Raw genomic sequence first — 13,405 nt, forward strand, 5'->3', positions numbered from 1 at the left:
TGATATGCTGGAGCTGCAGAGCGTTGTGTAAGAGGGAGCTGCGGGGAGCGGAGGAGGATTAGGCGGGATCACGTTTCTCCTCTGTGAGCCGAAGAGGTTAGTGACTCTTACTTAATCCCTGCTAACTGTAATTAGGATTTGAAAGTCCGGCTTGCGTGTTCTGAACGCCCCCCCCCCCCTCCACCCCTTCCAAGATGTGCTTGCCAGCAGCGTTTCCCCCTCGGTTGTGAAGGAGTAGGGTAGTCCTGCGAGTCACCTCGTCCTGGCTGCTCCAGAGGCATTAGAGGGGACAGGCCAGCATTCGGGAAGTGAGGGGGAGGGGAGCAGAGAGAGAGAGAACCAGAGAAAAGAAAGCCCTTTGGAGAAAAGTCCGAGATGCAGTGAAGCAGAGTAGCAGCTTGTAAATGACGTGGAGGTAGCCAAGTAGCATCACTGGGTGGCCAGGGCACCGCATGGTGGGAGCGTGAGAAGTCACTTAACACCCTTCCTACGAAGTATCTTCTGGGCTTGCTTTCAGAAGTGCAGAGCTTCGTCCGAATGCTGTTAAAATCCATGTTTACAGCAGGTGTTTGACACCCCCTTATGAACCAAAAGATCATTCACCTTAATGCACCCCAGTTTACCCATGTGTAAAGTGAAGATGAGAGTATTTTCCTTTTGTAAAGGAACGTGGTAGGAACATAGTCCAGACAGCTTTTGGCAAGTGAAAGATGAATCTTACGTTCTCAGATACGGCACTGCATCCATGTCTAAAACGCAGTGATTCTTTATTAATAAATTGCTTTATGCTCTAGTCACAGTTACCAACTATCTCTGTCTTAAAAAATATATGCGTTAAGGCTCAGTCAACGCATGGAGAAGAAACAGACTCAGCCTTTATATAACACTCCTGGCATTCTGCTGAACTTGTTGGAGCTTGTTAAAAAAAAAACAAGCTAGTGTTAATTAGGGCAACACTTTATTGAACTGTGAAAGATTTTTTTATGAAACTCCATGCATTAGTTTGCCAAATCAATTTTCTTGGAATAAGGATAGTTGTTCAGCTGTTGGTTCTTTGATTACAGATGTGAACACTGAATGACACTGTGCCAAAAATCAATAACATAGTGTTCGAGCATCTTTCTGTCATTGATGTCAATAAATGGGAAAATAAAGAGAAATCTGTTTCAGTAATATAAATCCAACTTGACATTTAATCTTCACAAAATAAAAGCAATAGGTAAGTATTTAAGAATATTTTCGGAAAGTCTTAGTAAAAACTATTCTCACAAGCAGTGCACGCAACTTAGATATTCAATAATTGATAGTAAAATATTGATGATTTCTATGATTCTTATTTATTGGATCATGGAAGTTCCCTTATACTAGCAAGCTGATAATTCTGGACATGTCCTCCTGAGTCTACATGCACATGGTCAACAAACTTCTTTTCCAATACCAACTTCACAGTTCCTTTAGACAGTGAATTGAGTTACTGTTTGTGAGCAACTGGAGTTTTAAGTCAATGAAGTGTGGCTTGTGTTATCCTTAAAGGAACGGCAGTGTTTATTTTGTATAGCTAAAAAGGACAATCAATCTTTGTCATCTTCAACTTTTTATTTTTGGTGTCCTCATTATTTTCCAAATTCTTGCGCTAACCAGATGTTTCAACACTCACTCCACACGCTCCAAAAAACCCTCTGACAACCCCAAGAGACCACCACATTCAGCTCTGAGAACTTAATTTTCAATGTAAAAGGGACAATTTAAGTTTGTTTTTTTTTGTGAGAAATGTCTGCTGTATCCACAGACTTCAGAAACTAAGCTCAGCAGATGAGAACAGGATGAGAAAAGGACCACTTTGATCCCTGCACTAAAAATGAACCATCCTAGTCAAAACAAGTGAAGATAAATGGATAAATTAACTGATCGGTTTTTTAATTAAAATGGGAATCACTTCCCATCTTACACTTTGGTGTCAGGACTTCAGGAAGATGGAGGAGTGGAATGTGCATTGACATTTTTGCTTTCTAATGATGTCTCTGAAGTCACCTCAGTTTCATATGGCTTGTGGACAGGATATTGCACAGTAAATTGTGCACATTTGTTGTAGAAAGCTTCAGTGGGTGTTTTCTTTTCTGGTGTGGTCCATTGAGGCTCCATCTTTGCTGCTTACCTTTGCTAAGTAAGCAGCAGTGAGGCAGCAGGAGATAAAAACAAACCACATCTGGAAAGAAGTGGAGAAACTAACAGAAAGAGCTTGGGTAGGTGTGATAAATCAGTGTTTGCAGTGGGCGAGTAACTCCCCAGGAAGGGAGTTCTTGTATTTAACTCAGTGATGTAGCAACATCAGCATATGCAGGACTGGGAATAACTTGTTCACTTCTAATTTTCAGGCAACTGTAGATCTTTCTGAAGCTTGCACATAGTGCTTAGGGTAGTAAAAGAATTTGTTATGGTTGTACTGCTCTTTGTTAAGTGAGGTGACAAAAAGGTTATTTCAGTGAGAGGGGAGGGAATGGGGCTTAAGGAAGAAAACCAGTCTGAAATCCAGTGCATTTATCAGCATAATCCTGTAGTAAAAAGAAGAGACACTGAATATATCCATGTCCTGTTGTAATTTAGTAGAACAAAGGTTGCTGAGGGCCTGTACTTCTCTGGAGCTAGTCTTGATCTTTGGCAGGTGTTCTTATGCATGGAAGTCCAAAGTTTTTGGCCTTGAAATCTTGAGACTTTATAAAATAACTGCAGTTGTAATAAATTTTATAAATATACATTTGAATAGTTTCTTCTCTACTAAGCAAAAAGAGTGTTGGCTTTTTGTTGAAGTGAACTTAAGCATTCCCTAGACTAATATTCTCAACCCAGACAGAGCTCTACTGTGGTAATTAGAAAGCATTGAAGAAAACACACCTGACTGGGAAAGATAATGAAATGCACTTGCTAATCTTGTTATTCCAGATGAGTGCAAGTCACCACTCTAACAACATGAGTTCAACAGTTAGCATAGAAGAGGGTGTTTATCCTTTTTTTCTCTCAGCATAGTTTTATAAAACAGTTAGAAATACTATTTAGGGCAACTAGTGTTCCTGTTATAGTAACTATCCTAAATGCTATATTGAGGGCTTCACTACACTGGCTAATAAAGCGAGGCGTTCTCATGGCTCAAGTAATGTTACTGTGTTTATTAGTGAAATATGTAAGCAGAAAGGGATCTTTCTTTTCTTGTCATTACCTTTTTTCTGTGAATGAGAGGAAAGCTGCCAGAAAGAACATGGAATTATTAAATAATCCCTAAATATGAGGAGAAGTAGTACAGGATGTGGGGGGAAACGTCGAGATCACAGTCATTCTAGCTGACACATCATGGATGTGTTTTAGCTATGCTAGAGGCTGTGAAGCTTTGTGAACCTTTCTGTTGCTAGGAGAACAACCTTTAGTCAGTATTTGCTGTTTTTGCAGGTTCTGACACGGACTAGCATCAGAAGACTGGTTAGTCTGTTACTTGATGATGAATTTTGAGGCTGTGGTGGCTTGCTCATACTTGTCTTCAGAGTAATATGCTGATTTTTCTCAGGCACTGCGCAACTGTGTGTTTGTACAGATCTCTGTGCTTAGTCTTGGTGACAGAAGCAAGTAAATGGAGGACTGAGTTGGTTTGGTTTGGTTTTGGTCCCCATTAAAGCAGGTTCACAAAATTTGGATGGAGAAGGCAGATTAACTTCTGACTTCTGACTTCTAAAGCTAGGATTCTCTAGTGGCAAAAACCTGCAAAGAACTTGCTGGGAAGGATGAAGATGGATTCTGTACTGGTGGCAATTCACTGTTAAGTGCTGAGTGTATAAACTGGAACGGTGCATTTCTGGTATTGGAGGTGATCATGGGCTTCATCCACTTTCATTCCAGGTGTCCAATGTAAGACAGAGCAGGCCTGTTTTATACATAAGTATGGAGTTCTTGAATTTGCTGCCTGAGTAACCTGAAGTGCAGGAATGTCAGAGATGGCCCTGAGATGTCTTATCTTTGTCACCCAGAAGTCAGGATAACCAGTACTGGTGGCTGCTGGAAAAGTTTGCTCTGGGAAACATGTTTTTCGTTTGGACTCTGTAATCTTCTCAAATGGCAGCAGACTAAGCAAAACCTTTATTTACTTACTTGCACAGTAAAGTGGAATAGCTATCCTTGCATATAATCCAGTATTTAGAAAAATAAGACATACTGTCTGTCCTTACATGCCTGGCATCTGTAATGAGGCCTTGAGACTAAGGACAGTTGAATAAATCTTTTAAAAGTAAACGGGTGATTTGCCTGACTCTTCTTACTGCTTAAAAATAACAGGATTCTGACAGGGGTTTCCAACCCAGTCCTTCCTGGATAGGTTCTGGTGGCAGCTCACCTGATCTATAATATTTGGATCTCAGTTAAAATACCCATATTATATGATAATATAAGCAAGGCTTGAAGTGGCTGGATGGTAGCTTATCCTCTGTTTTAGGGGAGAGAAGAGCTTCATATCCTTTCTTCTGTTGTCCTCTGAGAAGGGAACGTAGCAATGTAATTCTCCACCTGCTCTGAGCCAGTGTTTCTGGTAAGGACTCCACCAGAAAGGATGCTGTTTTCTCAAGATGGCAGAGATGGAAAACACAGTCTTTATTCCCTGCTGTTTCTGAAAAAGGTCTAATTTTGCACAAGGGAGATGCATGACGCACTTCTCTCCCCCAGTCATATGCAAGCTCTGCAGTTTTCTTTTGTTCGTGTGCTCAGGTTGAAAGAGCCCCTTTCGAAAAAAATGCTGGTCCACTGCAACTTACCACCATCCCTGTCAATTGACTGGTACCTGCCCAGCCTCAAATGTCCTGCAATCCCAGAAATGCAATGTTCTTGTTTTTAAAACATGGGAGGGGAACCCTCCTATTGTACGTGTTCCTAAGGAAGCATGAAAGTGCTGATAACCCTGGACATTAAATTTCTTTTTGGCTAAATTACTACTGAATCTGGCTTTGTGTTGGGTCTGTATGGCAGGGCTTTGGTAGCTGGGAAGGGACTACAGTGGTGACTCCTGTGAGAAGCTGCTGGGGTCTCCCCTGGCACCAAAATCTGGACCTGCTTCTGGCCAAGGTCAAGCCCATCAGCAAGGGTGATAATGCCTCTGCAATTGACATATTTAAGAAGGGGAAAAGGAAACTGCTAAAATATTTTGTGGAGTCTTCCTCCCAGAGGAGGAGGGAGCAGAAAACTGTGTGGCAAATTGACTGTAAACCCCATTCGCCATTTCCCTGAGCTTCTGGGGAGAAGAAGGTAGAGAAATCTGGAGCAAGGGAATTTGGACCTGGGAAGAGGGGAGGGGTGGGGTAAGGTATTTGTTTTTAAGCTCTGGTTTTGCTTCTCATTGCCCTCTGTGATTTGATTGGTGACAAAGTAAATTGATTTTTTTTCCCCAAGTTTCTTTTGCCCATAGCCATAATTGGTGAGTGAACCCACCCTGCGCTTGTCTCAACCCATGAGCTTTTTGTTACATTTTCTCCTCCCCATCCCACAATGAGGAGAAGAATAAGCCAGCAAGCGGATGCGTGGTTCTTCGTTGCTGGCTCGGTCTATACTACAACAGGCATAATCTCTTCATCTTGTGCTTTTGGGATCTCCTGCTGTGGTGCTGACAGAGATGGCCTTTTTCATTGAGAGAATTATCACGAGCAGGGAGAACTGATGCAGTTGCCAAGTCACTCTCCATCATATTTGAAAAGTCATGGCAATTGGGCAAAGTTCTCAGTAACAGGAAAGAGGGAAACATCACACTCATAGCAGGGGAGGTGGACTAGATGAACTTCAGAGTTTCCTCCCAACCCAAACCATTCTGTCATTGTAACAAAAAGAAGTTGAAAGTACATTCCTTTACAGTGTGCTCTTTATTATTATTTTTAATTTCGAGCTCCTACATCACCTTATTGTTGTTTATGTGCCTACTTGGAGTAACGTTTCCTGTTCCAGACTACAGAACTAAAATCTATGTCCTCAGGAGGAAAAGCCGTCCAGCTTGAAAGCAGGTGTAGTCAAATGGCTTGTGACCTTTAAGTCTGGCTCACAAGCCATTGTTTGGCCACACTGCTATGCTCTTTCTCTGACTCAATCCAAACCAAATCCAATGGATCTAAGTGGGCTTAGAGAACAGATCGTTGCAGACAGTTAGGTATTCTGAGCTGCTGAGGCTCCACTGCTGCCTTCATTGACACAAGTCTGACCATGGAAGGGAGGAATGGAGATTTATTGTCTGATAGCGAAGGCAGGCTTCTATAAAACAGTGACAACATATGAATATCCACGTGTAGTGTTTGTGTTTATGATACTAATGTAGAATGCCTTGTATTTTCAATTTCTAATGTTAAGAAAAGATACTCTTTGTCTGAAACCAGTTTGTGGAGAGGCCTCAGTCATGCCTGAGATGTAAATGGCTTGATTACTATAAATTGGTTTTATACAGTGCGTTTCTCTCACGGAACCTCAAAATGCTTTGTTAAGTTAGGCTAGCAGGAGGCAAGTAGGAAAGAAGGGATTTAGACTGAGCTTTCAAAAAGCTGTAAGGCTGAATAAAGAAATCAACAGAATTGCTGTTACATTAAGAAATATCGTAATGTTACCATTGGTAGCATTGGATGGTGGTGGTTCAGTACAGCCACTCTGTTCTTTTTAGAACTCAGTGACCTCTTCGGTCACTTCAAGGGATGGTACGGTTAAAGGCATGAACTTGAGGAAGGGACAGAGCTCTTATCTTATAAAAGTAACTATTAAGTCACTTTACCAAAACACTGAAGAAAAAATCTAGTGGACTGAGCATTGTCTGCTCCTGAACCTTTGCAATAGCTGTTTTAGTTGTTGCGTAGTTAGGTTGTTGTGCTGATCTTGCCTTTCACAGAATATTATCCATTTGTTCAGCCATAATTGTTGTAAATAAAATCCTGGTCCTCATTAAGTAGATCCTATTGGCAGAGAAAATTAAAAGTGATACTTGGTTGTTTTGTCCTAGTTGTATGGTCATACTGATTCTGAATAGAGCATGTACTTAAAATACTCCTCTTAGCAGGCAATCAGCTTCACTAAAACCTTCCAGCTCGACATATTTGAAGGCAGATTGTCTGGAGTAAAGATTTTTTGGGTTTTTTTTATAGCCTGTTCCCCAATTATAGTTACTTTTACAGAGAGTTTGGTAGAGGTCATGGGTTTTGTAGGTGTTACCAGCAGCTTCACTGGTCCCAAACCAACAAGATTTTAACCAAGTATGTAGAACCCACAGTGCCCCTGATACACTGGCACAATCTGTCCTGTGACCTTCTTCAGCTAATGTTACTGCATGGACCCAACCATCAAGCCAAGTTAACATTTGTCTTGAGTTTTGTATTCATTACACATCCACGTGCAAGATGGGAATGCCCGAGCTAGGAGTTGGAATATCTACTGATCTCTCTTTAGACATGTTTCTACTAGTAGTTGTTGAAGTGGCTTGAACCAAGTAGGATCTTCTGCTTTGTTTGTGGCAGTTTTTTAGGTCCTTCTGGAGACTTTTTTTTTAATTCTAAATCCTGTGATGGTGGATCCATAAAGAGGCAGATGCTTGTAAACAGGAACTATTTTGTAGGTCATTTTTTTGCTCATTTGCAAGCCTGAGTGTGAGCCTGAATGTGTCAGACTCTAGGTGGATATGCTTGGAGGTTCAGGTTTAGGCATGCTCAGAGTTGTCTGACTGTACAGGCAAATCAAAACTAGTGGGAAATGTATTCATCTTTTGATATATAAAACTACTGTACCTCTGCTTGTAGAAATCATATGTTTTGATGGGTGTAGACCTCAAAATTGGGAGATATGCCGTCTGGTTTTGCAATGTCAAGCAAACATAAAGCATTGTTCTTCCTGAAACTTTTTATAGGACCTAACGTGCAGCTGAAGTACTGTGGAAAATACGCTTTTACAGCATTCCTGTAACTTTTAAAATTATTTTTCAAGTTCACTTTCTAATCAGTATGATTTAAGCAGGATACCAAATGCCCCCTCTAGTGGCTGATACTTTGGTAAAGATGTTTTCGGTCTCTTGGGACAATTTTAATAGATGAGTAGCACATCAAGCCTAGCTGACCACTAAATCACATTGAATTGCAGACTAACTCTTCAGGAGAGGGCAGGCCAGTGACTGGCCTGTGAGATTCTTGAGTGTTGCAGTACCCAATAACATGAAAAATACTGAGCTCTAAAGTTAGGAGGGATTTGAATAACTTCAATTGTTAATTTTCATCCAATAACTATTTCCTTTTGTCCTACTCTCAAGCAATTGCTGCCATTTTTAGATTTCTGAAATATAATGAGAATGGAGAATCTATTTGCATTTTTCAGAACTTACTGAGGAGTGGTAAGATGATAACATGGCGGAGGGGGTAGCTATTGCATGCATCATTTTTAAGATGACAACTTTATGCAAAACGTTTTCTACTTCCCAAGTTATCTTAATTTAGTTATTAAAAAACTTTCCATCACTCTTTGTTTCAGAAGGGTGAAAACATTTTTGCTGGGGTAAGGGAAGAAAAAGTTGGCTAAAACAATACACTTGTCTGACCAGCTACATTTTATGTCTATATTGTTTGCTATGGAGAGAGTATAGGGCAAGCCTCTGTGTTAATATTTACCATCATGTTAACGATGGAGGCAGAGGGTTTCATCAGCCATGAAGAGCAGTATTTTCATGGTGACGACAGTGTGTAGCAGGAAGGCTTTTTTTGTTGTTTTGGAAATTCTCAAAATAGGTCATCCTGTCATGAATTGACCTTTAGTGGACCGGAAGATAGGTATCATCTCTCGGGTTGAGTCCATGAAGATATTAAAAGACCATACTTGTGCCTGGATACGTGTTTTGTTCTTATGCCTAATAATATTACAGTAAACAGCAAAAGCTCTTATTTCTTAATGTACTTGTAGGAGTATTTTCACTGATATCAATGGGATTATTTGCAGTTAAAGATAAGCAAGCATATAATTCCTTGTGGGGTTTGACTTTCAGATGAATTTAACAGCAAGAGAAAGGAAAGAAATAAGATATTTGTGTGTCATGCATTATATGGCATTGTTTTATATAGATATTTCAATATAAACCTTAGCTACCCTTTCTAGATATCTGATCTGTGTGGGATTTCCTACAGCAAAGAAGAGAGGCTGTAATAATAGCTACTTCTTACATTGAGCTTATCACCAGTAGGTCTGAGAGTGCTTTACAGAAGAGAGAGTTCTTCTCCTTTCTGCTTAGTTAGAAATGTAAGAGATAGTATAGCTGTCTATTCTTAACCATCCACAGTTAGTAAAGGTGCTTGTCTGGCAGCTGTAACACAGCATCTGGCCATATTTCAATATAACTATATTAACTTCAGCTTTAAAAGCCTGTTGGAAAATCAGAATTTAATGAGAAAGCCCACACAGTAATGTGAAATTATGTGGGTGTATTGTTCAAATGGCGTTGAAAAGCCAGGAAGAAAAGCCTACTCTGGCTATGTCCAAGGTACAGTGATGCCACTTGGCATGAGAGGCTTTTTTGCGGGCAAACCTCTGTGAAAGTTGGTGCCTCAAATGTGTAACTCACCCACCAGAGCCTGGTGCCTGCCAGGAAGTTGTGGCCTGGGTTGTCATCGATGGAAAAAGATGGAGAGATGCTGGGGAGGGTTGATATTAAAACCACAACAAACAGCTCTCAAGGAAAATGTATGTGGTTGCTCTACAACTTCTAGGTGCTGTTATTTTCCTCTGAAATGTGGAGACTATAAATGTTCTTGGTTGGTTTTCAAGAAATTTTCTCTGTCACTCTCATTTTGTGTTCAATTAGTATCTTTAAGGAGAAGTGACAGAAGGGGCAGTGTTGGGACCTGACTTGTGGACTGTCTCTGCCTTGCAAAAAGACTACTTTTATCTCCATGTTGCAGCAAAGGAAGCGGAAAAACAGGAACTCCCACTCCAGCACTTATTAAAACAATTAATTTCTTTGCTTTCATTGCTGATTTTCCTTTTTATTCAAGTTCTGCCTTTAGTTAAGATGAGTGAGGCCTCTGTTGAGTCTACTTCCTGATGGTCCTTCAGCACATACAGAGGTGGAAGTGCCTAAGTGGTTCCCTACAGAACAAAGGATATTTATGCCTTTGAATAGGCTATTAAATTGGAGCATTGGTGCAGTTCTGCCCTTCTAAAAACACTAACAAAAGCCACACTGTTCAGCTTCTGCTTTCTCTGCTCCAGGCAGATGCATCTTGCTACCAGCAGACAATAGGAGAGTAAGATGTGGTGACACAGACCATACCATGTACCAGCACACTTAGTACACAGCATCTGCCAGGGCTCTGGGTATTTGAAATCAGAGATGAGGGGATGTAAGGGATCTCAAGGTTTCAGCTTGTTGATTTTACAGTGACTGCTGCTGTCTGTCTGGTGTTCCCCTAAAAACTCTTGAGGAAGATGCTGGAACCCCCATCTCAAGGCTTTGCTACTTGGACAGAGAAAACATTCTCTCTGTTGTCTAATCCACAAGTCTTTTGCCCAGGGAGCTCTGGAGAGCTTAATGGGTCCAGCCTAGCTTAAGTTAAGGGGAAAATACCAGGTTGAATCTGACAGCCCGACAGAGATAAGGTGGTTGTAGCTCCAGGCTCCCAGGTCCAAGCAGTAGTGAGGCTTAGAACATATTCCCAGTCCACACATGCACACAGAGCACACATATGCACACATGTACATATGGACATGGCCAGCCACACAGATCACAGACAGAGCACTTGCATAAAAACAGGCAACACCAGCAGCCATATCCTGCTCTCCTCTCTGGCTGAGCAGGACAAAGGTCTGCCAGTGAGAATATGTATGTATATATACATAGGTATAAGGTAGATCCCTCCAGCAGCTGAGCTCAGACACCTGCATTCAGCTGCCTCTGAATCCCAGTCTCCCCAGTTGCTGACCCCTGGCCCTATGAGCCCTCTTTACAGTGGGAGCAGTGGGAGGTGCATGTCAGGTCAATGGGGATTGTGTTGTGTATTTGTAAGTGGCAGGAGGGAAATTATAACATATGTCATCACTCAGGCTTGGTAGAATTACAGATTTAATGTAAGCAAAGTTCTGGCAGGTGTAGAAGGAGGTGCTGAAGAGAGTGAATATTGCTGAAGAATTAATGTGGGAATTAAATGGTTCAACTGTTGAGTATGCAAAAGTGAACTAACTTTGACAGCAGCATTTTCAGAGTAAGTACTCATTGGTAAAATATTTTTATTTCTGAGTCACTCATTCACACCTTTGGGAACAAGACTTTGAAAACTACAAAGAGAATCCACAAGGCTTACTGAAATTCTTTATATATGATGGGAGAAGGTACTTGTTCTCATCCTGTAATGTCTAGATATGCCATGAAAAATTTTCTTGAAGGGGTGATAATTCTGAAGTTCTGCCTTTTATCTTGCCTCTGCACTGGCTTTGCATGGCCTTAGTGATGTTGCAGGAAACAGGTTAATCTCACTTCCCTAAAGCTTACCTCTGTGAGCGTTAGGGGTTTTGAGATGTAGGAACTGAACCCCCCTGTGATTGCACCAGAGAGGAACACGTTTGCTATGTGACCAATCCCTTTGGGTGTACTCCATTGCCTGTTTTGCCACTGAATATTTCTGGTTTACTGCTAAATTTTCCACAAATGCTTGGGATGGTGAGACGGTGGTGTGTCTGTGTAGGACAAATGATCATCAGCTGGCTGCCTTTTTTGTGTCTGCCTCTGTGTTACGCAGGGCTCATCCTTCCTCGGTAAGAGGAGCCACTTGTGCTGGCTATCAGTGGGGAAAGAGCTCCTGCACCAGTCTGCAGCCACCATGCCCCTGTCCCCACCCAGACCCGTTATGGGGCTGGCAGAGCTGCCTGTGACCCAGCCAGGGCAGTTGTGATGGAAGGCACTCTTGAATCACAAGCTGTGAGCAAGAGGGACATCCCATTCAGATCTTACCACCAGCCCCTTTGCCTTCATATAGCAGTTAGGAAAGGGTGGAGAAAAATGCTTTTTGATGCAGGTTTGTGTACTGTTAATATCTCTTACTGTACAGTTTTTCAGTACAACAGGAGCCAAAGTTCAGCAGCCTTGAAAACGCCTCTGAAATTTTTGTAAAGATTTAACCGAGGTCACCTATCTAAAGAAAAAGGCATGGAAGGCAGGCACAGCAATTTACAGTTTAGGCTTCCTCTTTCATTGTTTTTCTACCTGAAAAGCTGTTATCCTAGTCTAAAGGTTCTAAATAAGGAGTAAATTTTCATATAATCATCTGGATGCTCAGATGAATATTTTCTATTCTGCTCTTACCTGATTTCATGACAGTTCCAAAAAACATCCAATTTACTTTTCTCCCTGAGTAGCTCCAGGATGTGTTTTGTGAGCAAAATGAGGGTAATAAAAAGCAGCAGCAGGGATGCAGACGTAGAAGTTTTTCTCTCAGCTGTGCATGTAAGCAAAGGTTCTGCAATGTGCGTTTAGTATCTGTCTCTTTCCATGTGGATTCCCTATTAGTCTGCAAACCCTTGACCTGGACCAAATGGTTGCTATGGCAACAGGTTGCATAGTAACAGGTTTTGTTCCTAGGTTGAAATCATCTTGCTTCTCTTAAATGTGACTTTTGGGGAGGTCAGAAGTTGCTCGTCAAATGAACCTAGGAAAATTGTTTCAAAGAAGAGGCAGAAATGTTGATGTTCTGCAACCTGAGTGTCTGCTGAGAGAGAGATGTTCTTTATCGTGACACTGCAAGGAGGTAATCAGCTCCCCCACCTTTTCCACTTCGTTGCAGTGGAGGTCAGCAGCTCACCAGAAAAATAAATAAATTAAAAAAGCAGTTCTTGGAAACAAAATTACTGTAGGAGCTGCAGGGGAATTTATCTGCCATGTGACTCCCACTCCCAATCTCACTAAAGGCTGTAGGCAAATATTAACAGCTCAACACTCCAGTAACCTTGAAAATTTCTGAATTTAAAGTAAGCCCCTGATTGGCTCTCCAGCTGAACTGCTTCTAAACCTCTGCTGACCGGGTTCTAATTCACACTGGAGTCCTTTATGAATCTAAATTTTAAAGAATTACAACCATACACTTCACAAGAGCAGTTTTTTGGCTTTTTGATGGCTCTGCTTGACAAGATCCCATGGGAGACTGCTGGGGGGGGCATAGGGGCTGGGGCTGATCTACAGGGTTGACCTCCCCAGAGCACAAGTAGGGCCCACTCCAGTGTTCTGGAAGCAGAGCCAAGCATGGCAGAAAGTAGGCATGGATTGTCAGGGACCTCCTTACTGAGCTCAAACTCAAAAAGGAAGTGCACAAGCTGGGAGGGACTATCCAGGGTCTATCCAGTGGCCAGGCTCGGAGGGATGGATATGGGAAAGGCAAAGCTCAGATGG

General features: G+C 41.6%; 1 protein-coding gene across 2 annotated transcripts in view; it reads left to right on the forward strand.

Moving 5' to 3' along the window:
* BLVRA (biliverdin reductase A) overlaps nucleotides 1–13,405 on the forward strand; it is a 30,322-nt gene continuing 16,917 nt past the window's right edge. Inside the window, exon 1 of one of the 2 annotated variants that reach the window (XM_051611638.1) lies at nucleotides 1–96. The gene's annotated coding sequence lies outside the window, so the exon portion shown is untranslated. Of the gene's footprint in view, nucleotides 97–12,688; nucleotides 12,768–13,405 lie in introns of those variants that run through there. The other variant, XM_051611640.1, reaches the window with a different exon arrangement.

This window comes from Apus apus, chromosome 2 (genome assembly GCF_020740795.1).
Source record: "Apus apus isolate bApuApu2 chromosome 2, bApuApu2.pri.cur, whole genome shotgun sequence".
Classification (NCBI taxonomy): domain Eukaryota; kingdom Metazoa; phylum Chordata; class Aves; order Apodiformes; family Apodidae; genus Apus; species Apus apus.